At 46.8% G+C, this 27,329-nt stretch overlaps 1 protein-coding gene and 1 long non-coding RNA gene across 3 annotated transcripts in view; both read right to left on the bottom strand.

The window, feature by feature from the left end:
* LOC135217513 (U11/U12 small nuclear ribonucleoprotein 48 kDa protein-like) overlaps positions 1-27,329 on the bottom strand; it is a 251,591-nt gene that overhangs the window by 206,564 nt on the left and 17,698 nt on the right. The window lies entirely within an intron of this gene.
* The window catches only part of LOC135217070 (uncharacterized), a 40,866-nt gene that overhangs the window by 1,603 nt on the left and 11,934 nt on the right, over positions 1-27,329 (bottom strand). The window lies entirely within an intron of this gene.

The raw sequence follows: 27,329 nt of genomic DNA, 5'->3' as shown, positions 1-27,329 counted from the left end.
TCTGAAAGAATCAGCATTTGAGGTTGAAGATAACTTTCATGTTCTGAGTAGGAAGCTAACTGCTGTAAACTCCTATACAGCCTAGGATCCAATGCAAGACATTGACAGGCTGTATGTTAAGTTGAATAAATAAGAGTAGTCATCATCCATGGCTAAATGATACCGCTCTACCCAATCCCCTTATTAATGATGGGCAATGGTGAAGGAAGGGTATTAGTCAAATATACAAGCAGTTGGTGTACTAACTTTTGCCTCCACTTCTTGAGGGCCTTACATGAGAAAACATGGGAATGATGCTGAAGTCACAGAATGCAATCAAGAGGGACAGCAGGTCAGGTGTAATTGGATTCACTGATCCATGACCCCCTTACAGGTCGCACTGACCCATTTTAGACCAACAATGAATCTGTAAATCAGTAGGGCTGATTTATGATTTAGGCCATTCAGTGTTTAAGAAGGTGCAGAGAAGGGCTTGGGGTAGCTAAACAGTAAGAAAAGAGATCCAGAAATCAAAAGAGATGAAGTACAAGGATCTAAAGGCTGAAAGGGAGGTAACCCCACAGTAGCACTATAAAATGACAAATTTTCTAAGACAATTTGTATTTTTCATAGCTACAAAACTGAGGTCTTAACAATAGGATCATTTCTAGCGCCTAGCTGGATCTGGTTAAAAAACAGATGAAAGCAAGGAATCTTGTGATATCTGGCAATGCATGCGTAGATCAAGTGAAGGATGGTCGAAGACCATTCACCTATGATCACACATCAGTCTTTCCCAACTCAGGATGTCTTAACACACAGAGGGGCGGCTAGAAGCGGGCAGTATAATGTTAAGACCTCAGGTTTGTAGCTATGAAAAATTACACAAATTGTCTTAGAAAATTTGTCCTTTGTTCATACACAAACAAACCTTCGGTCTTAACAATAGGCCTACCCACCAGTCCAGCTCTCAAAAGGAATGGTTTTTGGAGAGGGACTGAAGCCTGTTGAGAAGCTAGATAAATTGATATCTAACCACTCAGACCCTGAGTGACGTACAATGATATATGGGATAACCATTGTACAGGGAACCAAAGAGAAACTTTGACTGTCCAATAACAAACCAAGACACCAGGGTTGTATTACTCCCAACCCCTCCTTGCCAAGGAGTGGAGCATATGCTACCAAAACTGCGAGTAAGATATGTGTATATTGCATGACCACACTATCAGTATGACTACCTTACTCACCTGTATCAGACCAGTCCAGCAAATGACGTGTCTATTCCTTAAACCGCCCGAAGGAAGAGGGAAAGGTACAAGAGAAAGAAGATCAGCCAACTCACTCATTCTCTCATCCACACAATCATCTTAGGTAAGATACAAAGGTGCCCTGGCAAGGGCAACCATGAGTTACACAACCTGTTGGGCAGCCACCACAGGACCCAGGGAAAACCTGTCCGCAGATATGTGGGCAACATCCTTACGATAGAAGGAGGTGAACGGGGACTGGTGTAACCAAGTACCAGCGCTCAGCACTATGTACAGCCAAGTTCTTTTTGAAAGCCAGAGAGGGATCAATACCTCTAACGTCATGCCCTCTAGCCTGCACAGACGTGGTGGTAGAGTCATCAAGAGTCAAGTATGCCTGTCTGATGGCTTCCCATATCCAAAAAGAGATAGTATTCTTAGACACCTCTTTCTTTGTACAGCCTGTGCTAACCAAAAGTCTGCGGCAGCCTGGTTTAAGGTGCCGAGTCCTTTTAAGATAGCAACGCAGGGCCCGGACAGGGTACAACAAAAGCTCTTGAGCATCACCACCCACAAAGTCAGTCAGTGATGGAATGGAAAATGAAGTGAACCTGTCATCATGCACAGAGGGATTTTGGGTCTTGGCCACGAATTCTGGGACAAATTCAAAGGACATCGACCCCCAACCCCTGGTGTGCTTTACCCTATAGCTCAGACTGTGGAGCTCTCCTACCCTCTTGGAAGATACCAAAGCCAGAAGGAAAACTGTCTTGAGTGTCAGGTTCCTGTCAAATGAGCGACGCAAGGGCTCATATGGACTCTTAGAGAAGCTCTTAAGAACCAAGGAAACATCCCACGTCGGAGGCTTGAGCTCTCTAGGAGAACTCGACTGCTCAAACCCCTTAACTAGCAGGGAAAGTTCCCAGGAAGAGATGTCAATACCCTTAAGGCATAACACTAAATTTGGGGCCGCCCTGTAGCCTCTAATGGCAGAAATAGACAAACGTTTCTCGTCTCTGAGAAGGTTAAAAAGTTTGCTATTCGCTGAATAGATGTCGTGAGTGGAGAAAAACCCCATTTATGACACCAATCACAGTAGATCGCCCATTTGCCTTGGTAAACCGCGAAGGTCAACTTCCTAAGACTGCTGGACATGTGCCCAGCTGTTCTCTAAGAAAAGCCTCTCGCTTGGAGGAGATACTTGATAGCCTCCAACCGCGAAGAGACAGGGAATCACTGACTGGTGGAACCTTTCTGCATGGGGCTGACACAGATGTCGCCAAGGGGGAATTCCCTCGGAACCTCTGACAACAGCGACAGCAGATCTGGGAACCATTCCGCCTGAGACCACAGAGGGGCTACCAAAGTCATCCTGGGACCCTGTGAACTCATCAGCCTGTTCAGAACCTGACGGATTAAACAAAACGGAGGAAAGGCATACACCTCCAGGTTGTCCCAGGGATGTTGGAATGCATCCTCTGCCAATGTTAAAGGATCTGGAACCACTGAACAGAACACCTCCAGCTTCCTGTTGAAGCGTGTCGCAAAAAGATCCAGCATGGGTCTCCCTCAAATCTGGAAAAGCTTGTCTGCCACCACTTGATGAAGGGACCACTCTGTGCCTAGGATCTGATCCTGGTAACTGAGTTTGTCTGCGACCATGTTCCGTTTTCCTGGGATATACCTGGCTGAGAGTTCTACCGAACTGCTGACCTCCCAATGGTGAAGCTCGACGGTCAAGGCATGAAGTTGATGTGAAACCAGGCCTCCCTGTTTGTTCACATAGGCTACCACCGAGGTGTTGTCCGAGATGAGAACGACCGAATGACCCTCTATCTTCCCCCAAAACTCCTTCAGACCCAGGAAAGCCGCCTTCAACTCCAAGGCGTTGCTATGTTGCTGCTTGTCCTCCAAACTCCAAACGCCTGAAGCGATGAGGCCGCCTAAATGAGCCCCCTAACCTGTGAGGGAGGCGTCCGAGAACAGAAGTTAGTCCGGTGTAATAGAACGCAGAGGGACACCATTCAACAGATTCTGGTCGTCCAACCACAACGAAGGTCTTCTTCTCCACTTCCAGAGGACAGAGGAACCATTAACAGGGGAGAGTCCCCTGCCAGAGACCAGAATTCCCCCATCAGTCCCATTGCAGAGACCAAAGATGAAGACGCACATGAGGGACCAGCTTCTCCAGGGAAGACAACACTCCCAGAAGAACCTGCCACTGATGAGCTGACTGATGTGACTGACAGGAAGTTGCGCGCCACCGCCCGCAACTTCTCCAATCTCTGATCTGACAGGAAAACTTTTGCCACTGTTGTATCGAGGACCATGACCCCAGTAGAGAATCCTTTGATTGGGTATGAGTGGGGGTTCGACTTTCCCATGGTTGACTAAGATGCCCAGTTCCAGGACAGAAACCAAAGTAGACGATCCCTGTCCTGCAGCAGCTTTCTCCCTGGGGAAAAACTGCCAACTTGACACGAGCGAGAAGACCCGTGAACACTTGCTTTGAACTCGAAGAACTTGTCCGCAAGAGAGAAGTAAAGGAACTTCCTGGACGTGGGATGAACAGGGATTTGGAAGTATGCATCCCTTAAGTCTATCGACCGCATGAAGTTGCCTTCCCTCCTGGCTGCCAACACTGAGCACGGGGTCTCCATCTTGAACCATGTCTTCCTGATGAAGTGATTCAAGGTGGATAAGTCGATCACAGGCTTCCATTCTCCCGACACCTTGGGCACTAAGATGTGACTGTAAAACCCCGGGGATGGACGCACTACTTCCTCTAGCACATCCTTGTCCAGCATTTTCTTCACTTCCTCCTGAAGAGCCAAGAACTTCAGAGAATCTGGAGGGTATGCCTTCCTGAGCTGCGGCTTGTCTGACAGATGAGGAGAGAAGTCAAATGGCAGTAGGTATCCCACCCGAAGGACATCTACCACCCACTTTTCCGCCCCATAACTCTGCCACTTGGCCCAATGGCCAGCCAGGCACCCCCCCCCACCCATGGCGCAGGAGAGGGAGAGGCGCCTAACCTACCGATGGCCCCCTTTACCTCTGCCCCTTGGGCCCCTTCTTAGCTTAAAGGAACAAGAGCGAAAGGGGTGTTGATCTTCTGACTTAGGCTGTGTTGAATGGGATGGCCCTGCCGAACTCGAGGTCCTCGACGGCCTACCAGGCGACGATCTCCTTGACTGCTGCTGGACAGGGGGAGGAGGAGGAGCTGGACATCTCTGAAGATGAGACTCCAACTTAGACACGGCCTGGGTGCACCAGTCTGTCTTTGGTGTCCACCCGGCGTCGGTCTATCGCATTCTTGAGGTCTGTCCGAGGAAACAAAAATTGGGAATCCAACAGATCTCCGTTCCTCAATGCTAGCATGGACTCAGTGTCGAGCGATCTCTCCGTCCTAGACAAAGCTGTGTCCCTTCTAATCAGAAGAAGACTAGCCCATAAATTGGCACTGAGGTGAGCCAAATATGAAAACGCTTGCCCCTGGACTGCAACAGATTGGCAAGCCAGGAGGCACTCACCAACCTTTCAGGGGACTTGTCGGAAGCTATCTTGGCAATAACCACAGACCAGAGGTCCAGCCAAGAAACCGTCTGGAACATGGAGGCCGCCGTAGATTCCAATGCTGATGCATCTTGCGGAGACAAGGACGGAGTCACTGACCTCACCTGTTCCACAGTCAATCCCAGCTTCAGGTGAATGACGTCTGGGTTAAGGTGGCATTACAACAAAAAAGCAGAGCTCGTAGTATAGTACTTCCTATGTCTCGTGAGAGGTAGGGGTAGTAGTTTGGTAGAGCCCCTAGAGCGAAGCGAACCGTCCCGGTCTGAAACAGAGGCGTTACACTTTCTGCAAGACCGACTGAATGTGCCCCGACAAAGGAAGTTGAAGAGATGACTTGGGGTCCTGAGTAGCTCCCACCAAGGCTTCCAAGCAAGGAGTGTAAGACGACCGAGCCTGAGTCCTACTTTCCAAATTGTTAAACCCAGGAACGAGATCAACAACTCCCGAAAAGGAAGACAGAAACTCTTGCGTGTCTCCCTCCTCCTGCTCCGGCAACGGAGACCGACAACGAGGAAGGATGTGTAGGCTCCTCTTAAGGCACCTTCCCAACCAACCAAAATTAACAGAAGGGTTAGCAACCAAACAGCCTGAAACCCCAACTAACCTGTCTGGGATGGGTCCATGTGTCGGCTTCCGAGACGAACCCACTATAACACTAGGAACATCACTTACCTCAACAGATGACTCAACATGTCCATGAATGGTCACGGGCGTGGCGGACGTACGTACGTGAGATGGGGGGGAAACTCAAACACTCAAGATCAAAGGAGAATCCCCTAGAATCGAACTCTTGGAAGCACCAGTGAGAGAGGCAGGCAAACACTCCTGCTGCACCAACTCCATGCTCACTACCTTCGACCTCTTGACAGGCGCCTTGAGATCCTTATGGCGACGAATAGGCCTTGGAGAAGAAGGAGCACTAACATCATGTGCATGGGCAGGGGCGGGAGGTTAACCACACGCTCATGATGTGCATGGATGGGGGTGCGGGGGGGCGATTAACACACCCCAAGATTCGAGGCAGAGGACGAAGCATCCCCTGCAGATCACACACGGGAAGGAGCACTAACACTACTGAAACAACAGCACTCTTGGTAACACGTCCGCGTTGTTCCTCCCTTGACGGCGATGGAAGGACAAAGTCCTTAGCCTTCCAACGCTTGATACACCGACAGGGCGTAGAGGGGGAAGAGGGAGAGGAAGACAGCACTGGTTTCTTATATGCACTTTTCTCAGGAGGTAGGGATGAAGCAAGATGTTTCCTACCAGTCCTCCCAACCGATAAGGCAGCCAACTTCACATCCAATACAGAGTCCAACCTCAGAAGCACTGCCTGGCATATGACCTCAGACTAATGTGTCAGAGAAGGCTCCGATGACAAGGAAGGGAGATGTAGCGAAACTGGGCGGCAGTGATGACGGTCACGCTGAGAAAAGGCGGATCAGGAGACGACTGGGAGAGATGTCTTCGATGGAGTGAACGTCACGGCTTCCCCTCGGTGCGGGGAGGGGAATCAGACGCCACTGACGGAGGAATACACAAAGACGGATCCCGTGACGTCATCAACGGGGCTGACGCACAGCTTCACTCCGACTCGAAGCGGCAGCAGACCATCTGGGGAAAGCAAATACAAAGGATGGCCGAATTCTGTTACACCCACGAAGATTGGATGCCGGGGGGAGGGGGGATGGCCTGGCCAGACCAAAGGAGGTGGGGGGGTTGCGAGCCTCCACAAATGCGCTAGCAACCCCTCCAAGGACGGGGGACCCCCTAGCCCGAGCATCTTCCAAATCGCCACCATTTTGGACGCCTCCTACTCTGGAAGAGAAGAGATAGATGAAAAAGCCTCACCCTTCTCGGGAATCAAATACAGGCAGTCCCCGGGTTACGACGGGGGTTCCGTTCTTGAGACACGTCGCAAGCCGAAAATTGTCGTAAGCCGGAACATCGTATAAAATCCTAAGAAAACCTTACTTTTAATGCTTTGGGTGCATTAAAAACTATGTAAACTGCATTCTTATTGCATTTTTCATCAAAAAAACCCTTCAAATATTGATTATTTTGCATTTTTGGTGTCATATTTCATCTGCCAGATGAGCATTTTAGGTGTCCTAACCCTGGAAATAATGTCTGATGAATATAATTGAGAAGTGCCTTAACCTCGGAACGTCGTAACCCGAACCCGTCGTAACCCGGGTACTGCCTGTAAACTCCTGAGGAAGAAGGGGCTATATTACAAACATTAGCCTGGTGGCCTCCCGATACTTCCATCGACGAATCAATGGAAGAAAAGGAAGGAGACGCAGGGACCACGCTACTATGGGGGTTGACTACTGCAGGAGACGAAACATTGGGAAGAGGCGAAAAAACTTCCCAAGTAGGGAGAGTCGAATCCCTCCAATGTTCTCTCTTGCCATAAAACGACCTCCACTGCTCCTTAGGCCATGCCCAGCATTCCGTGCAAGAATTCGTAATACAAAAATTAGAACGACACCTACTGCACGTTAATGAGGGTCGGTCCGCTGACGAAGCAGAAAATGAGAACAAGGAAAACTGGAACTCCGGGGCACATATGCTGACGCCGAGAAGGAGCAGAAGAAGCCATAATATCAGCCAAACACACACACACACACTAAACACAAGCGAAACGGGCAATGAACTGGGAAAAGGCCAGGAGAGGTTAACATGACTCTCGCCCAGGCGGTCAAAAGAAAGACTGATGCGTGATCAAAGGTGAATGGACTTCGACCATCCTTCACCCGATCTATGCATGCGTTGCCAGATATAACAAGATTCCTTGCTTTCATCTGTTTTTTAACCGGATCCAGCTAGGCGCTAGAAATTATCCTATTGTTAAGACCGAAGGTTTGTTCGCGTATGAACAATGTTATTTTCATAGTAAAATTAAGTTTCATATATACTTACCAAGTAATTACAAAGCTAATGTTTCTTCTCAGATACCAGCGTAAATTCTAAAATCCACAGTAGCGCTTCTATTGTTTTTAGCATAGATGACTATCACCTCCCACTTTCTGGGAAGAATAGGTATAACGCAGCTGAAGGGCTCAATCCGTTTGTGCCCTATGTCTGTGAAAGGGAGGAGGGAGGGCTCTGATTCTGTAATTACTCGGTAAGTACATATGGAACTTACTACGAGATTCAGAGCCTTTGTCCCGGTGTTTTTCCAGAATACAATTTTTTCTATGCATTGATAACGATATTACTTAGCCATAAAGGATTTTGACGTAAGGAAAAATCTATTCTGGGCGATTGCTCGTGTCGCCAGCGAAAATATCCTTTAATCTATTATTTCTAGGGTAAATGTACTAACACATACAGAGAATAAATAAATAAAGAAAAAAGGTCAGTATAACTGACTCGCTCACTCTCCCAGAGAGTGTCGGTATTGAACACTATGGCGAGTGAGACCACTACCACGAGCCAAATGCCAATAGAATTCTCCCACTACAAAATCCCCCAAAGGAGAGAGAGCCCACAAAGAGTGGGCAGCACCTCTACTACTACTCCATCCCATGCTGCCAACTGCTGCGCCTCTGGTGGCCATCCTGAAGTTAGCAGAACAATCTTGGCGATGGGATGGGTAGGCGGGATTTCGCTGGCGGACACGAGCCAATCGCCCAGAAATAGATTTTCCTTACGTCAAAATCCCTTTTCTGGGCTCAGCTCGTGTCGCTGCGCGAAATCGTACCAGAGAAATAGCACAAGATTGTAGAGAAATTTAACAAAACATAAAAAGGTCTCAAATAAAGATAAAATAAAAATAAATCAATATAATTGCTAATAAAGATACATATACACAGTGATACAAAATAGAAATATTACTTAATTTAGACTTAATTCTAATAATATTTCTTAACTTAAGGTAATATACATATATACAGGAGAAATGTATCATATGTACAAAAATGGTATCTGTGTAAAGCAATGTATCAAAAACATTCTAAAGCAATTAACATAAAATAAAGTTGAATAAAACAAATTCAACAATAATAAAAATATAAAGGAATGTATATGACTTAATATACAAAACCCGTAATCATTATAATAAGAGTATCTCCTAGCATAAAAATAAGGAGATGACATCCACGAGATCAATAACCATCATCAAATGTGAGTGTCCCTAGCAAAAAAATAAGGGACACCCACTACATCATCATAAAAGCAGCTAAGACACAAGGTGACCGTAAATGAACAAGGCAGGAATAGACGAACTGTTTAGGTGAGGCAGGTAGAAAGGAGGACTGGATCTCCTATTTAAGGATTAGTCAGAGTCAGGGGAAACTATGTTCCCCGCTGCAAACTGCTGAAAATTTAGAGCTTCCAAGGACTTTAAGTAATGACGTTTTGAACACTGTCGGCGTTTTCCATCCAGTATACTTTTTCAACTCATCGAAGTTCATATGTTGGAAATAGTTAATTGAGGTGGCTACTGCCCTGACATCATGTGCTTTTGGGAAAGAGTCAGGATTGGCTTGTTTAATGAAGTACAGGATTTGTTGCCTGATGCCTTTAATAGATAAAGTGCCACCTTTTTCTCTCTTAAAGAGAGAACCCGATGAGGATGAGGGAGGTCCTAGATAGAAAGGCTCGTAAGGTGAAAACTGGGCAAAGAGATACATCTTGTGGAAGGGTAGTACCTTCCATGGTTCCCACCTCATCAAAGGATCTTCATTCTTAGCTATAAAGCTACGTTCGGAGAAGAAAGTAGCACTTCCCTGTGGGAAGGACTGAAATATGATCCGGATCCCTGGATAAAGGCCGCAGTTCTGAATTCTAGCTCCTGAGGCCCAAGCTTAATAAAAAATATGGAGTTTTTCCTTAAGAGCATTTTTTTATAAACTGAGCATGTGTCATTATTGGTTTCTGAAGCCAGCTTTAGAACATCGTTTAAGAACCATGATACTGACGTAGGCCTTACAGAAGGTCTAAGTCTAGCCACACGCCTTAGGAATAGACGAGAAGTAGGAATCTGTCAAGCTATGTTGAACCCAAATTGAAAAATCTTTTTCAAGGCTGACTTGTTTGTCGTTATTGTGCTAGCTGCTAAGCCTTTTTCAAATAAGGATCTGAAAAAGGATATAGCTGAATTTGATTGTCATGATATAATATCTGATTCTTTTCAGGAAAGGTGCTAACTTTTGACAGCAGCATCATACTGTCTCAAAGTTGAATCTCTTTTATCGGATTCCAGAAGAGAATATTCTGAGGGTCAATATTCGCATCCCTTTTCGCTGCAAACTTCATGAAATCCATAAAGTTAGGGTTTTGAGAATCCTGAGGAAGCGAACACAGTCTTCGTTTGTAACTGACTGGGAGAGCCTGGGATTGGGGATTCGAAGAGGGCGAAGACCCAGTTCCAGAATGAGAGGGTACCAATTGCTCTTCGGCCAGTCTGGGGCTACTAGAGCCACTTGACCCTTGATGTCCTGAGTTTGTTTAACACTTTCATGAGAAGATTCACTGGAGGAAAGACATAAAATCTTCTCCCAGTTGTTCCAGTCTAGAGCCAGGGCGTCCGTGGCATAGGCCAGAGGGTCCAGGTTGGGGGCCACATAACACGGGAGTTTTTGGTTCGCTTGAGATGCGAAGAGATCCACCTGTAGACCTGGCACTCACTGAAGAATCCATTGGAACGAACTGTTGTCCAGTGACCATTCCGACTCTGAGGTACTGATCGGGATAGAGCATCTGCTATGACGTTTCTCACTCCAGCTATATGAGTGGAGGAGAGATGCCAACTGAACTTGTCCGCCAGGGAGAAGATGGCTACCATGACATGATTTAGATGACGTGACTTGGAGCCTCCTCTGTTTACACAATGTACTACCACTGCGCTGTCCAGGACTAGCTTTATGTGGGAGTACTTTGGCGGACGTAACCTTTTTAGAGTCAAGAACACTGCCATTGCCTCCAGTACGTTTATATGGAACTGACGGAACTGAGGTGACCACCACGTTACCTTGAACCTCCTTGAACTGGGAATATCCTCCCCAACCGCTTAATGAAGGGTCTGTGTGGATGGTGAACCCTGGAGGAGGAAAACTGAAGGGGCACTGACACCGACAAGTTCTTGACTTTCGCCCACGGCCGGAGTCGATTCTTTAGAATCAGAGGGGACTGAGGACAATTTGTCCCTGGACCTGACATTTGCTCGTGAGCGCCAGATTCTGGTTAGGTCTTTCAGTTTGGCTTTCATTAGGATGTTCGTCACTGATGCAAACTGGAGAGAACCCAGGATCCTTTCCTGAGATCTTCTTGACGCCAGTTTGTGACTCAGAAATTGCTTGACTGACTTCGCTATTTCCTTCCTCTTGGATGATGGAATCGACAGAGTATGGGAGGATAGATTCCATTGAATGCCTAGCCACTGAAAGTTTGACTCTGGAGTGAGTCTTGACTTGGTCCTGTTTTATCTTGAAGCCTAGATTTCCAGGGAACTGAATCACTTTCAGTGTTGCTCTGTTGCATTCATCGACTGTTGAAGCCCAGATCAACCAATCGTCGAGATACGCTACTACCATAATCCCTTGCAATCTGAGTTGTTTGAACTACTACTTCCGCCAGCTTCGTAAACACCCTGGGTGCTACGTTGAGCCCGAAAGGAACTACCTTGAAGGAGAATGTCTGGTCTCCTATCTTGAAGCCCAGATACGGACGGTAAGTGTCTTGCAATAGGGATATGATAGTAAAGCGTCTGTAAGATCGATAGAGGTGGTGACGGCCCCCACGGGGAAGTAAGGTCCGTACCTGCGAGATCGTGAGCATCTTGAACTTGTCGCAGCGAATGGCTAAGTTTAAGCGGGGACAAGTCTAAGATTACCCTTCTTTTTGTGAGGCCTTTCTTTGGCACGCTGAACAAGCGTCCTTGAAATTTTAACCTTTTGACTCTCGCTATAGCTCCTTTCTGAAGGAGATCCTCCGCATACTCCGTCAGTTCCTTGGAAGGAAGTTGGCGGAAAGGTCTGGATGGGGGTGGGTTCGTTAACCAGCTCCAACCCAGGCCTTTTGACACAATGCTGTGAGCCCACTTGCTGAAGTTCCACCGGTGGCGAAAGTGAAACAGCCTCCCTCCTACCTGAAATTCCTCATTGGTTCTGGTAGCCTCCCCGGCCTCCTCTGAAATGTTTTCCCCTATTAAAGGGACCTCCCGATCCTCTCCCACGAAAGGATCGCTTACCTCTGCCTCCCTTACCCGAGCGGTCATACTTCTGTGAAGCTTGACTCTCGAAGGATTGATTGTAAGCTGGAGAGGAGGGCGTAAGAGGTGGAGGGCTGAGGCTGAGGGGAGATAACATAAATAGGCTGTGATTGAGCCTTTGAGGTGGAAGGTTGGGCTGTTTGCACTAAGGGAACAGTCGGAACTTGCTGAGAAAAGCGTGGCTGCTTTTTTCGATAGGGCTGGGAAACGTCTGGGTTTCCTTGCCCCTTACCTCCCCTAGCTGATAGATCTTGCCGCCTCTTGGCCGTAAGACCCCAACGGTCCTTAAGGCTCTGGTTCAACCTCGTAGCTCTGATTGGACCTACCTTCACCATCGCTTCTGGAAGAGGTCTGACTCCCCAGATGCTCGACGCAAAGTAACCTATTCGGCTCGTGCCGAATAGTTGCTTCTTGTAGGACATGCTTCCTACAATTCGTCCTAGCAGTGGCAAACTCAAACATATCTGACTGTACCGTTTGAGTCAGAGATTTGGTCATAAGTTTGAAGAAGAGCGGTTCTGAGCCATAGGCTATGGTAGCCACCTCGGTCATAGCCATGGAATTAATAGATCTGGCTAACCGCGATTTGGCGTCAAAAATTCAGCCTGAATAAGGCTATCTGGAAGCCTAGGTAACTTTTCACCAAACTGCTCCATAGCACAGTCCGGTTTGAGTTTGCCAGCTGAGAAGGTGTTAGGTAAGTCTTCCCACAATTCTCCGGCTGAAGGAAGTAACGGAGATGTAGGATCTGCTTCCTTCAGTTGAGGCATGGGGTCCCCCATCTGGGCCGCTGGAATGGGTAGACGTCGCGATCTTTGTCAGGAAAGGGAGCGGGGTACTCTCATCCATCGTAAAGATCGTAAACGGACTCTTGAAAGGTTGGATTTTCGTATTTGGAACAATCCATGTCCTCTAGACACCTGAGCCATTCTCTCTGAGCCTGGTCACGTGAATAGAGGACTGTCTCCTTTGGAACTTTATCATCCCGAGTCATGGCTGAGGCGGTGAGCCTTGCGTAGCCGATGAACGGAGGCTGAAGGTCTTCCGGGTAGAACTCGAAGTCCTCGATCCTCGAGTTCCACATCCGGGATAGAAATGAGTCCGTCTTGGAAGGGGGCGTATGACGCTACTCTCCAAGGGTTGTTCATCGAGAACGGAGGTAGAGGTCATACTGGGGGAAGCTGGGCTCCACCTGTATTGAAAGGTGAGGAGAGGCTAGAGGAGCTTGGCTCAGTCCGGTCTATAATGCTGTCTTGGGAAGTAATCCTATCCGACAAACCGAGATCATCTGTTCCATGCTACTTTTCAGAGACCCAACCAGGTCGCCCACCTGTTGTAACAGACCAGCATTGGAGTAAACCAAAGCCGGAGCTGCTGCGGAGGTGGAGGGGTGGTCTCTGAATTGGAACCAAGGGTAGCGGAACTGACGACTCTGCCGGAGTGTGAGATCTCTCTCTGGAGGATTTACTCCTCGAGGGACTTAGAGCCGGACCCAGAAGCTTTAGATCTCTCTGCTCCGGGATTCCTAGCCGGAGACTTACGAGAGGAAGATGACGCCGAAGCCGTCTTCTTAGACGACGACGACGTCTTTGTCAAGGATTTCACTGCTTGACCCTTGACCTTGGGTCTAACTGAAGCGTCAGGAGGAGTATATAATTCGTCACCCGTAAAGCCATGGAAGGATGGAGAGGTTGCAGGAGTAGAAGAAACAGTTTCACCCAAGGGTATCCCTTGGGTGTCCACCTTACCTACCTCGACCAACAGGTCGTCTACACCTACCATAGGTTTTCTACATTAATATCCAAACGTCGCGACTTCCGAGGAGATGTCCTGGCCTTGGTCAGTCAATGAGGCAGCCAGCTGTTGCTGGATGAAGGCGATAGTCGTGGCCGCCTCTACTGGATCGACGTATCCTGTCGCCTTGCCTCCGGGGAAGATTAGTAACCGCCAACCTTTTCTCCAGGATGTAGGGCATACCCTTGGCGGCGTTCTTCCCGAAACCGCCGACCCAGGCCCGCAGGGTTGCCAGTGCAGTATCCCTCACTGGCTGGCGCCTGGAAGAGAGGGTATTGATTAGATTTAAGAATAACTTAAAACTAAAAACTAACTTAAAGCATAACTTAAAATTATAGGGGCTATAAGGCCCCTGAATTTACCTTAAGTTAGAGAGATTGATGTAAAACTTAAGCACTAAAACAGATGACGACCAGCTACCGGAGAAGGTTATACTTACCCCGTCTAAAAGCTGGCTCACCAGGATCGTAACATATGGTACACGTCTCATGGTACCAGACCTGGATGTCCCCGTGCGGAGTCGCGCATGGAGCATGGGACCGGCAACTTCGTGCCACATGGGTCCTGAAGTGTGGCGGCGGAGCATCCCGGATGCTCACAGTTGGTGGTCTGTAAGTGGAAAGACACATGAGTATCTTAAAGAATATCACTTACAGGCTAAAAGGCAGAAGAACTCCGTTGCATGCGGAGCTCGGAAAAAAATTCGGGCATAGACCCTCCCTTAATCGCCTGAATAGGCTATAAACCCCGGAGGTATCCGGTGAAACATGAAGGGAGGGGAATAGTTTAAGGTACTTAAGATAAACTAATAGTTTAACATAATAGATCTTAACTAAAAGCTCGAACGTACGGACTAAGTCCAGTGTCGTGGCGGAGTGTATAAACTCAGTGAAACGGAGAGGTTAGAAGTGACTGACTGTATGTTCCGGTCCACCCCGTGGGGTAGACTAGCACCTTCCGCTGGATGCCAGGTCTCCGGTGGTAAAGGAGCCCTAGTAAGGTGGGAAAGAGCAAGGGGCATACAGACTCGGTGGCTAGTAACGGAGCGACGGAGTAGTACGGAGGGGGGAAAGGCCAGTCCCCCCCACCTTACCAACCGACCGGACCGAGAAAGCCGGAGAGGTCGAGTCCAGTCTGGGTCTGTCCCGTCCCTCTACCCCCTCCGCCTGGGGGGGAGAGAGGGAGGCAGGCTCGGGTATGCGGAGCGAGCATGGGCAGGCCTAGACCACCCCCCCCGACCCTATGGAAGAGCGGGAGGGGGGCAAGGTGACTGGGACAGGCGTCTGGCTGCCTCGTGATCACATAGTGACCACGGGGCGATAAGAACAACAACTAAGCCTAGAACATAACCAACTGATCAGAGAGATGCTATCGGAAGCAACCGAGCTGAAAAGCGGTAACATAAAGGCCCATGGGCCATGACCTAGGCTAAGCGAGCCAGACGCCTAACTAACCTAACAATATCACATAAATATACAATATGAATAACAAATGAAAGAAAGAAAACAAAATAGTAGGAGAAAAAAATCCAGGAGTGTCGACTAACCCGAAGGCAAGTCCTACCACTCAAAGCTAGCCGAGGCCGATAACTAAGAGCCGTGGCTAGGGTCTGGATGGAAGAGCCATCATAAGTAAAAAGACATGCATGCATGACAAAACCGTGTAGACCTTACCCTAAACAAAGCGGATAATAAAAATAGAGCGTACCAAAGCCAGGGGAAGTTCTGGGTATGGGCGACCCAGAACGGACCCACCACGAGGCAGAACCATGCTGCCATGCTTCCGACCTGGAGACCGTATTTATACCTAAAAACGGCAAATACGTGCTCAGGGCCGGAAAAACCAATAGCAATAAACATTGAGTACTTAACTTAGCTGCTGCGGTGGCTGCACGCTCCATGGTAATAAAATCCAAAGGAAAGGGCACAAAAACACAGAGAAGAAAATGGCACGTGTGTCTCGTGTGCGCTAACTGAAAAGGAAGACCACAGAGGCGCAGCAGTCGGCAGCATGGGATGGAGTAGGTAGTAGTAGGTTCTGCCCACTCTGTGGGTCGGCTTCTCCTCTTGGGGATTTTGTAGTGGGAGAATTCTATTGGCATTGGCTCGTGGTAGTGGTCTCACTCGCCATAGTGTTCATACCGACACTCTCTGAGAGTGAGCGAGTCAGTTATATGACCTTTTTTCTTTATTTATTTATTCTCTGGTATGTGTTAGTACATTTACCCTAGAAATAATAGATTAAAGGATATTCGCGCACGACACGAGCTGAGCCCAGAAATATATTTCATCCCTACCTAATTTTTGGCAGCATTCTTTATTACTTATATAAGAGTATAAATCAAAGAGTACATAGCAGCTGAAGCAGTGGCAGAACAATCTAATGTATGGGTTCAAAGTTATAGTGACGTAAAAAAACATATGACATCCCAACCCCTCCCACAAGGTGATGACAACAAACAGAAGTCTCTGAAATTCTGAATGAATATTCGTATCTTGTCAAGGCTTCAAGAATGGCGGCTATGATATGTCATTGTCCCTGTGGTTGCAGGACAGCTTTTTGCAAGTCAAATTTGTGATTTGACTGCACAATTGTTTAGAAGTGAGGAGCCCCATGGAAAACCCTACATAAGCGTTGAACAGGTAAAGGAATAATATGGGCCCTTTTTTGGGTAAGGAGTACACCTGGACATCCAAGGCTACCACGTTTTTGTATTTGTTGACTTCCATAAGGTGCAGAAAGATAATTATAAGCTCTATAAGTAATAGTTGTTGATTTCTTAGTAAATTAACTTGCGGAAAAACATTAAAAACTGCCTTGCATAAAAAAAGTCATGGGTTATAATACATCACTGAATGATCTCTATAGGTGCCCCAGTGCTTGACTTGAAGTCTAAATTCTATAATCCAATCTAATCCTATGCTATTGTCTATCTATTACAATGATTGTCACTGTCATATTAGGAAAAATATCAAAGGAGTTATCTACGATGAATGCCAAACGTTTTCTTCGCTTTGTTAATTAATTTTTAATTATATAATTTTTCAATGGAGAAATAACGATAAAAAGTAATTTTTCAGATTACTTGTGGAAACCCTTTTCTTCAAGGATTCTAGCACTCGACCTCATGGCATAAATCCTATATACTACTAGTACTACTATACTACTACTACTACTACCATAACTACAAAGTGTCAACAAGGAGTATTGGTTGTATTCACTAATTGCCAGAAGTGGAGACTTTTCACGAATAGCCAATTATCCATCGAGAAGGAGGCCAGTTAATGACATCATAAGTTACGTCATTATATCTTCGAAAGACATTCCTCTGAATTTGCTGGCGATGTCTACAAGAAGTTGGTGTTACACTTATTTAATTACCTAGGACATAAGATACCCCTGTGACAAAGTGTCATCTTTGTCAGGTACGTTGATAAAATTCAATTCCAGAAAAACACCAGGACACCAGCTGTGAGTCTCATAGTAATTTTATTATAAAAATAACATATTCATATATTAAGTAACTTACCACATACTAATTACATAGCTGAATCCCATATTGACTGGAGGTGGAATACAAATATTTTACCAAAACATTCAGTAATAATGAATTTGAAATAGAGAAATAGCTAGCATTGGTAAAAAGGGATTTTGACGTAAGGAAAAATCTATTTCGGGCGATTGGCTCGTGTCGCCAGCGAAATAATCCTTTAATCTATTATTTCTAGGGTAAATGTACTAACACATACCAGAGAATAAATAAATAAAGAAAAAGGTCAGTACAACTGACTCGCTCACCCTCCAAGAGGGTGTCGGTATGAACACTATGGCGAGTGAGACCACTACCACGAGCGAATGCAATAGAAATCTCCCACTACAAAATCCCCACAAGAGGAGAGCCGACCCACAGAGTGGGCAGCAACTACTACTACTCCATCCATGCTGCCGAACTGCTGCGCCTCTGGTGGCCATCCTGAAGTTAGCAGGGAAACAATCTTGAGCGATGGATGGGTAGGGTGGGGGATTTCGCTGGCGACACGAGCCAATCGCCCAGAATAGATTTTTCCTTACGTCAAAATCCTTTTCTGGGCTCAGCTCGTGTCGCTGCGCGAAATCGTACCAGAGAAATAGCACAAGATTGTAAATAAAATTCAACAAAACAAAAAAGAGGTCTCAAATAAAAGATAAAATAAAATAAAAGAATATAATTGCTAATAAAGATACATATACACAATGATACAAAATAGAAATATTGTTTAAATTAAACTTAATGCTAATAATATTTCTTAACTTAATGGTAATTTACATATATACAGGGCTTACATGGCATATATGTTCCGAAATAGTATCTGTGTATTGATATGTATCAAGAACTCTAGAGCAATTAAGACAATAAGTTGAACAGAACAAACTTCAATAATAACAATATATAAAGGAATGTATATAACTTAATATACAAAACCCGTAACCATTACAATTAAGATGTATCCCCTAGCATAAAAATAAGGGGATCACATCCAAGAGATCAATATATACAATCGATTGTGAGTGTCCCTAGCAAAAAAATAAGGGACACCCACCATATCTTCATAAAAGCAGCTAAGACACAAGGTAACCGTAGATGAACAAGGCAGGAATAGACGAACTGTTGGGTGAGACAGGTAGAAGGAGGACTGATCTTTCTACTAAAGATTAGGCAGAGTCGGGGAAACTATGTTACCCGCCGCCACTGCTGAAAATTTCAGAGCTTCCAAGGACTTTAAGTAATGACGTTTAAAATACTGTCGGCGATTTCCATCCAGTATATTTTTTCAACTCATCGAAGTTCATATGTTGGAAATAGTTAATTGAGGTGGCTACTGCCCTGACATCATGTGCTTTTGGAAAAGAGTCAGGATTGGCTTGTTTATAAAGTACAAGATTTGCTGCCTGATGCCTTTAATAGATAAAGTACCACCTTTTTCTCTCATAAAGAGAGGACCCGATGAGGATGAGGAGGTCCTAGACAGAAAGGCTCGTAAGGTCGATACTGGGCAAAGAGATATATCTTGTGGAAGGGGTAGTACCTTCCATGGTTCCCACCTCATCAAAGGATCTTCATTCTTAGCTATAAAACTACGTTCCGGAGAAAGTAGCACTTCCCTGTGGGAAGGAACTGAATATGATCCGGATCTCTGGATAATGCCGACAGTTCTGAAATTCTAGCTCCTGAGGCCAAGCTTAATAAAAATAGAGTTTTTCTTAAGAGCATTATAAAAGAACATGTGTCATTATCAGTTTCTGAAGCCAGCTTTAGAACATCATTTAAGACCATGATACTGACGTAGGCCTTACAGAAGGTCTAAGTCTAGCACACGCCTTGGGAATAGACGAGAAGTAGGAATCTGTCAAGTCTATGTTGAAACCAAATTGAAAATCTTTTTCAAGGCTGACTTGTTTTGTCGAATGGTGCTAGCTGCTAAGCCTTTTTCAAAAAATAAAGATCTGAAAAAGGATATAGCTGAATTGATTGTCATGATTCTAATATCTGATTCTCTCAGGAAGGTTGCTAACTTTTTGACAGCAGCATCATACTGTCTCAAAGTTGAATCCCTTTTATCGGATTCCAAGAAGAGAATATTTTGAGGGTCAATATTCGCATCCCTTTTCGCTGCAAACTTCATGAAATCCATAAAGTTAGGGTTTTGAGAATTTCCTGAGGAAGCGAACACAGTCTTCGTTTGTACTGACTGGGAGAGCTTGGGACTGGGAATCCGAAGAGGGCGAAGACCCAGTTCCAGAATTAGAGGGTACCAATTGCTCTTCGGCCAGTCCGGGGCTACTAGAGCCACTTGACCCTTGAATGTCCTGAGTTTGTTCAGTACCTTCATGAGAAGATTCACTGGAGGAAAGACATAAATCTTCTCCCAGTGTTCCAGTCTAGGGCCAGGGCGTCCGTGGCATAGGCCAGAGGGTCCAGGTTGGGGGCCACATAACATGGGAGTTTGTGGTTCGCTTGGGATGCGAAGAAGATCCACTTGTAGGCCTGGAACTCTCTGAAGAATCCATTGGAACGAACTGTTGTCCAGTGACCATTCCGACTCTAGAGGTACTGATCGGGATAGAGCATCTGCTATGACGTTTCTCACTCCAGCTATATGGGTGGAGGAGAGGTGCCAACTGAACTTGTCCGCTAGGAGAAGATGGCTACCATGACATGATTTAGATGGCGCGATTTGGCCTCCCCTGTTTATACAATGTACTACCACTGCGCTGTCCAAGACTAGCTTTATGTGGAGTACTTTGGCGGACGTAACCTTTTTAGGGTCAAGAACACTGCCCATTGCTTCCAGTACGTTTATATGGAACTGACGGAACTGAAGTGACCAAGTTCCCTGAACTTTCTTGAACTGGGAATATCCTCCCAACCGCTTAATGAAGCGTCTGTGTGGATGGTGATCCCCAGAGGGGAAACTGAAGGGTACTGAAACCGATAAGTTCTTGACTTTGCCCACTGCGAAGTCGATTCCGTAGAATCTGAGGGACTGAGGATAATTTGTCCCTGGACCTGACATTTGCTCGTGAGCGCCAGATTCTGGTTAGGTCTTTCAGTTGGCTTTCATCAAGATGTTTGTCACTGATAGCAACTGAAGTGAACCCAGGATCCTTTCCTGAGTTCTTCTCGACGCCAGTTTGTGACTCAGAAATTGCTTGACTGACTTCGCTATTTCTTTCCTCTTGGTTGATGGAATCGACAGAGTATGGGAGGATAGATTCCATTGAATGCCCAGCCACTGAAAGTTTGACTCTGGAGTGAGTCTTGACTTGTCCTGTTTATCTTGAAACCTAGATATTCCAGGAACTGAATCACTTTCAGTGTTGCTTTTGTGGCATTCCTCGTCTTGGTAGCCCAGATTAACCAATCGTCGAGATACGCTACTACCATAACCCCTTGCGACCTTAGTTGTTGACCACCACTTCCGCCAACTTCGTGAACACCCTGGGTGCTACGTTGAGCCGAAAGAACTACCTTGAAGGAGAATGTCTGGTCTCCTATTTTGAAGCCCAGATACGGACGGAAGTGTCTTGCAATAGGGATATGATAGTAAGCGGTCTGTAAGATCGATAGAGTGGGGGTGACGGCCCACGGGGCGGGGAAGTAAGGTCCGTACCTGCGAGATCGTGAGCATCTTGAACTTGTCGCAGCGAATGGCTAAGTTTAAGCGGGACAGTCTAAGATTACCCTTCTTTTTTGTGAGCCTTTCTTTGGCACGCTGAATAAGCGTCCTTGAAATTTTAACCTGTTGACTCTCGCTATAGCTCCTTTCTGAAGGAGGTCCTCCGCATACTCCGTCAATTCTTTGGATGGAAGTTCGGCGGAAAGGTCTGGATGGGGGCGGGTCCGCTATCCAGCTCCAACCCAGGCCTTTTGACACAATGCTCTGCGCCCACTTGCTGAAGTTCCACCGGTGGCGGAAGTGAAACAGTCTCCCTCCTACCTGAAAATCCTCATTGGTTTTGGTAGCCTCCCTCGGCCTCCCCTGAAATGCTTTCTCTATGAAGCCCTCCCGATCCTCTCCCACGAAAGGATCGCTTACCTCTGCCTCCCTTACCCGAGCGGTCATACTTCTGGAAGCCTGACCCTCGAAGACTTGATTGTAGGCTGGAGAGAGAGCGTAAGAGGTGGAGGGTTTGAGGCTGGGGGGGGGGGGAAATAACATAGATTGGCTTGCGACTGAGCCTTGGAGGTAGAAGGTGGGCTGCTTGCACCAACGGGACAGCTGGAACCTGCTGAGTAAAAGCGTGGCTGTTTCTTCTGGTAGGGCTGGAAACGTCTGGGTTTCCTTTGAGCCTTACCCCTGACCACTTGATCTTGGCGTCTCTTGGCCGTAAGACCCCAACGATCTTTAAGCTTTGGTTTAATCTCGTAGCCTCTGCCTGGACCTCCTTCACCATCGCCTCTGGGAAGAGGTCTGCTCCCCAGATGCTAGATGTAAGCAACTTATTCGGCTCATGCCGAATTGTGCTTCTTGGAGGACATGTTTCCTACAATTCGTCCTAGCCGTGGCGAACTCAACATATCAGACTGCACCGTTTGAGTCAAGAGCTTGGTGAGAAGCTTAAAGAGTGGCTCAGAACCATAGGAAATGGTAGCCACCTCGGTCATAGCCATGGTATTAATAGACCTGGCTAACCTCGATTTAGCATCAAATTCCGCCTGAATAAGGCTATCCGGAAGCCTAGGTAGCTTCTCACCAAACTGCTCCATAGCACAGTCTGGTTTGAGTTTGCCCGCTGAAAAGGTGTTGGGCAAATCTCCCACAACTCACGGCTGAGGGAAGTAAAGGAGACGTAGGTCCGCTTCTTTCAGCTGAGGCATTGAATACCCCTTCTGGGCTGCTGGAATGGTGGTTGTAGCGATCTTTGTCAAGAAAGGGAGCGGGGTACTCTCTTCCATTGTAAAGATCGTAAAAGGACTCTTAAATGGTTGAATCTTTGTATTGGAACAATCCATGTCCTCTAGACACCTGAGCCATTCTCTCTGAGCCTGGTCTCGTGAATAGAGGACTGTCTCTTTCGGTACCTTATCGTCCCGAGTCATGGCCGAGGCGGTGAGCCTGGCGTAGCCGATGAACGGAGGCTGAAGGTCTTCCGGGTAGAACTCGAAGTCTTCAATCCTCCGAGTTCCACATTCCGGGATAGAGATAAGCCCGTCTTGGAAGGGCGTATGACGCTACTCTCCAAGGATTGTTCATTGAGAACGGAGTAGAGAGTCCATACGGAGGTAATTGGGCTCCCCCTGTGCTGAAAGGTGGGGGAGAAGCTAGTGGAGCTTGGCTCAGTCCGGCTATAATGTTGTCCTGAGAGTTGATCCTATCAGACAACCGGGAGAACATTTGTTCCATACTGTTTTCAGAGAACCAACCAGATCGCCCATTGTGCAACAGACCAGCGTTGGAATCCAAAGCCGGAGCTGCTGCGGAGGTGGAAGGGTGGCTCTGAACCGGAACCAAGGGTAGTGGAACTGTCGACTCCGCTGGAGTGTGTGATCTCTCCCTGGAGGATCTACTCCTAGAGGATTTAGAGCCGGACCCAGAAGCTTTAGACCTCTCTGCTCCGGGATTTCTAGCCGGAGACTTACGAGAAGAAGATGACGCCGACGCGTCGTCTTTTAGACGACGACGACGTCTTAGTCAAGGTTTTTACAGCTTGACCTTTGACCTTGGGTCTAACGGAAGCGTCAGGAGAAAGTATATAATTCTGTACTTGTAAAGCCTTGGAAGGATGGAGAGGTTGCAGGGGTAAGAAGATCCAGTGGCACCCAAGGCATTCCCTTGGGCGTCCAACGTACCTACCTCGACCAACAGGTCGTCTACACCTACCATAGGTTCAATATTAATGTCCAATGTCGCGACTTCCGAGGAGATGTCCTGGCCCTGATCCGTCAACGAGGCAGCAAGCTGTTGCTGAATGAAAGCGATAGTCGGGCCGCCTCTGCTGGGTCGACGTAGCCTGTTGACTTGCCTCCGGGGAAGATCAGTACCGCCAACTTCTTTTCAAGAATGTAGGGCATACCCTTGGCGGCGTTCTTCCCAAAACCGCCGACCCAGGCCCGCAGGGTGCCAGTGCGGTATCCCTCACAGCCGGAGCCTGGAGAGAGGGTATTGATTAGATTTTAAGATTAAAACTTAAAATAAAACTAAACTAAATTAAAAGCTTAACTAAAATTATAGGGGCTGCAAACCCATGAATTTTTATCTTAAGTTTGGAGATTGAATTTAGAAAACTTAAGAATTATAACAAAAATGGGGACTGGCTAACGGAGTTGGAATACTTACCCCGTCTAAAAGCTGGCTCACCAGATCATAACGATGGTGCACGTCTCGTGATACCAGACCTGGATGTCCCCGTGCGGAGTCGCGCATGGAGCATGGGACGGCAAACTTCATGTCCACATGGGTCTTGAAGTTGTGGCGGTGCATCCCGGATGCTCACAGTTGGTGGTCTGTAGTGAAAAGACACATGAGTATCTTAAAGGCTATCACTTACAGGCTAAAGGACAGAAGAACTCCGTTGCATGCCGGAGCTCGGAAAAAATTTTTGGCATAACCCCTCCCTTAACGCCTGAATAGGCTATACCCCGGAGAGATCCGGTGAGACAGGTAAGGAGGGAGGGGGGATGGTTTTAAGGTAGCTTAAGATAAAAAACTTACTAGTTTAACATAACAGAACTTAAACCTATAAAATACGAACGTACCGGACTAAGTCCAGTGCGTGGCGGGAGAGTGTCGTGACTCAGCGAGACGGAGTGGTTAGTAGAGACCAAACTGTATATCCCGGTCCACCCTGCTGGGTGGACTAGCACCTTCCGCTGGATGCCGGGCTCCGGTGGCAAAGGAGCCCCAGTAAGGTGGGAAAGGGTGAGAGGGACAAACAGACTCGGGCTAGCAACGGAGCGACGGAGTAGCGACGGAGGGGAGGGGGGAAAGGGCCAGTCCCCCCCACCTTTACATCCGGCCGGACCGAGAAGCTGGAGAGGTCGAGTCCAGTCTGGGTCTGTCCCGTCCCTCTACTCCCTCCGCCTGGGGGGAGAGGGAGGCAGGCTCGGGTATGCGGAGCGAGCATGGGTAGACCAACCCAACCCCCCGACTCTATGGAAGAGCGGGAGGGGGAAGATGACTGGACAGGCGTCTGGCTGCTCCGTGATCACGTAGTGACCACGGGGCGGTAATAACACAAAACAATGAAACAATAAGGCCTAGAAAACACAACCGGCTATCAGAGAGATGCTATCGGGAAGCCACCGAACTGAGGAGCGGTAGCATATGGGCCCTATGGGCCCTAACCTAGGCTAAATGAAGCCAGACGCCTACACTAACCTAAACATAATATAATATAATATATAAAAATGAATAAAAACATGAAAGGAAGAAAACAAAATAGTAGGAGAAACAAATCCAGGAGTGTACGACTAACCCGAAGGAAAGTCTACCCCTCAAAGCTAGCCGGGGCCGATACTAAGAGCCGTGGCTAGGGGTCTGGATAGAAGGAGCCTACATAAGGTAAAAGACATGCATGCATGACAAAAAAACCGTGTAGACTGTACCCTAAAACGAAACGGATGATAAAATAGAGCGTACTAAAGTAAGGGAATGTTCTGGGTATGGGAGACCAAGAATACGGCGAAACCCGCCACGAGGCAGAACCATGCTGCCATGCTTCCGACCAGAGTTCGTATTTATACCTAAAAAAACGGCAAATACGGGCTCAGGGCCGGAAAAAATCCAATTAGCAATAAAACACTGAGTACTTAACTTAGCTGCTGCGATGGCTGCACGCTCCATGATAAATAAATCTAAAGAAAAGGGCACAAATAACACAGAGTAAAAAAGGGCACGTGTATACCGTGTGGCGCTAACTGAAAAGGATGTCCACCAGAGGCGCAGCAGTCGGCAGCATGGGGATGGAGTAGTAGTAGGTGCTGCCCACTCTGTGGGTCGGCTCTCCTCTTGTGGGGATTTTGTAGTGGGAGATTTCTATTGGCATTCGGCTCGTGGTAGTGGTCTCACTCGCCATAGTGTTCATACCGACACCCTCTTGGATGGGTGAGCGAGTCAGTTGTACTGACCTTTTTCTTTATTTATTTATTCTCTGGTATGTGTTAGTACATTTTACCCTAGAAATAATAGATTAAAGGATATTTCGCGCAGCGACACGAGCTGAGCCCAGAAATGCTTGTTGGTAACCTTACCTGGTAAGAGTGAGCTACTGCAGGTAGATACTGCCCTCTAGCTGGTGCTCATCTAACCTGTTGTAGCGTGGCGGTATAACCATGGAGCACCTCTACTTAAGTGGAAGCTTTGAAGCTGAATATTCCGATGGCTACAAAGCAATCAAAGTGCCCTTGCCCTGGCCTCAAGTACCCCCCCCCCACAAAAAAAAAAAAAAAAAAATAAATAAATAAATAAAAAATAAATAAAAAACAAAATAAAAACAGATAATGGTGTCACTTATGCATAAAATAAAAACCACAAACCATCCACTAAAAACTTGTGGGTACTCCAGGTACACAGTATCCCAGACTCCCTAAGACTCGACACCTTTATCAAGGTAAGAGATAAGAATATGTCACAGGTATATCGCCTATGCTTCATCCCCCAACACCATGTAAGCCACAAACAATGGACCCAGTTTTTAAGCACTATCCATTTCACATAAATAATGTGTTGCAAATACTGATTTACACTTCGCATAAGTGAAAAGTAAAATCACAGAAATAGAAAAGTTATGTTTAAAAGCCAACAAGGTAGCGACAGCGCTAATCTTGTGGCTTTTAACTTATAAGGCAGGTAAAATGTCCTCCCAAATTCTTGAGTGTGACTCATGGATAGTAGTCAGGAAGGATTTTTTACAGAGCACTAGAGGTTAGTAGAGGGGCCTCTGATCCTCTCGGTCCTATTCAGGTAATACCTCAGTTCCCTTGCAAGGCAAAGAGCTCTCTCTTCTTCTGGGCCAAGAATCTCCATCAAATTCTTGATGATGAAAGAATGAGGCCAGGGCTTGGAAGGAATCTTGTGCTTAGCCAGAAAACCAAGAATAAATGAGCAGACTGTGTCCCCTTGAGTGAATCCAATACTTATCTATGGACTGCTGCTCGCAGACTCTTTTGGTTGTATCATGGAAGAAGAGTTTTCCTCATTAAATCTTTGAAGGAAACGGAGTGAAGTCGCGCAAAAGGAGGGCCCGAAAACCACAAAGAACTATGTCCAGGTTCCAGGTGACTGAGTCTGTCTTCCTCTGCTTAACCGTGTCAAATAACAATTAAATTGCTAATATGCTGATTAGACAATAGATCCAGGCCTCTGTGTCTAAAAAACAGAGCCCAGCATGGCTTTGTATCCTTTGATAATAGAAGAAAACAAACCTCTAAGTCCTTAATATATAGCAGAAAATCTGCAGTTTGCTTTACAGTGGTTAAAGAAGAAGAGACTATGTCTTCTACACCAGCTGCAGAATACAGTCCACTTGGACTAGTAGAACCTACAAGAAGACTGATGTCTTACACTTTGCAATTACCTCTACAGCTGGTCTTGAAAAGCCCTTCTCTCTGACAAGTCTCCTGACAGTCTGAAGCCTTTCAGAGCAAGAGCAGATAGTCCTTAGTGGAACTGTTGGAAATGCAGCTGTCTGAGAAGACTTGGTCTCTGTGGCAGGAATCTTGGAAAGTCTACTAGGAGCCTGAGGAGGTCCGGGAACCACTGCTTCTGAGGCTAAAACAGAGCTACTAGGGTCATCAAATTTATTGCGATGGATTAAAAACTTGTTTTAAAACTTCCCTGACCATTTTGAATAACAGGAAGGCATACAGGTCCAACTTTGACCAAGCCTGGAGCATGGAATCTGTAGCCCATGCCAGCAGGTCCGCGGCTGGAGAGCAAGACATTGGGAGGCAATGGTTCTGCAACATTGCAAACAGGTCTATTGATGGTTTTCCATTTTCCACAGGTCAGTGCATACCTGTGGATCTAGAG

Source organism: Macrobrachium nipponense, chromosome 7, assembly GCF_015104395.2.
Source record: "Macrobrachium nipponense isolate FS-2020 chromosome 7, ASM1510439v2, whole genome shotgun sequence".
Classification (NCBI taxonomy): Eukaryota; Metazoa; Arthropoda; class Malacostraca; order Decapoda; family Palaemonidae; genus Macrobrachium; species Macrobrachium nipponense.
The sequence above is the reverse complement of the archived record's forward strand: the minus strand, read 5'-3'. Positions and strand labels throughout refer to the sequence as shown.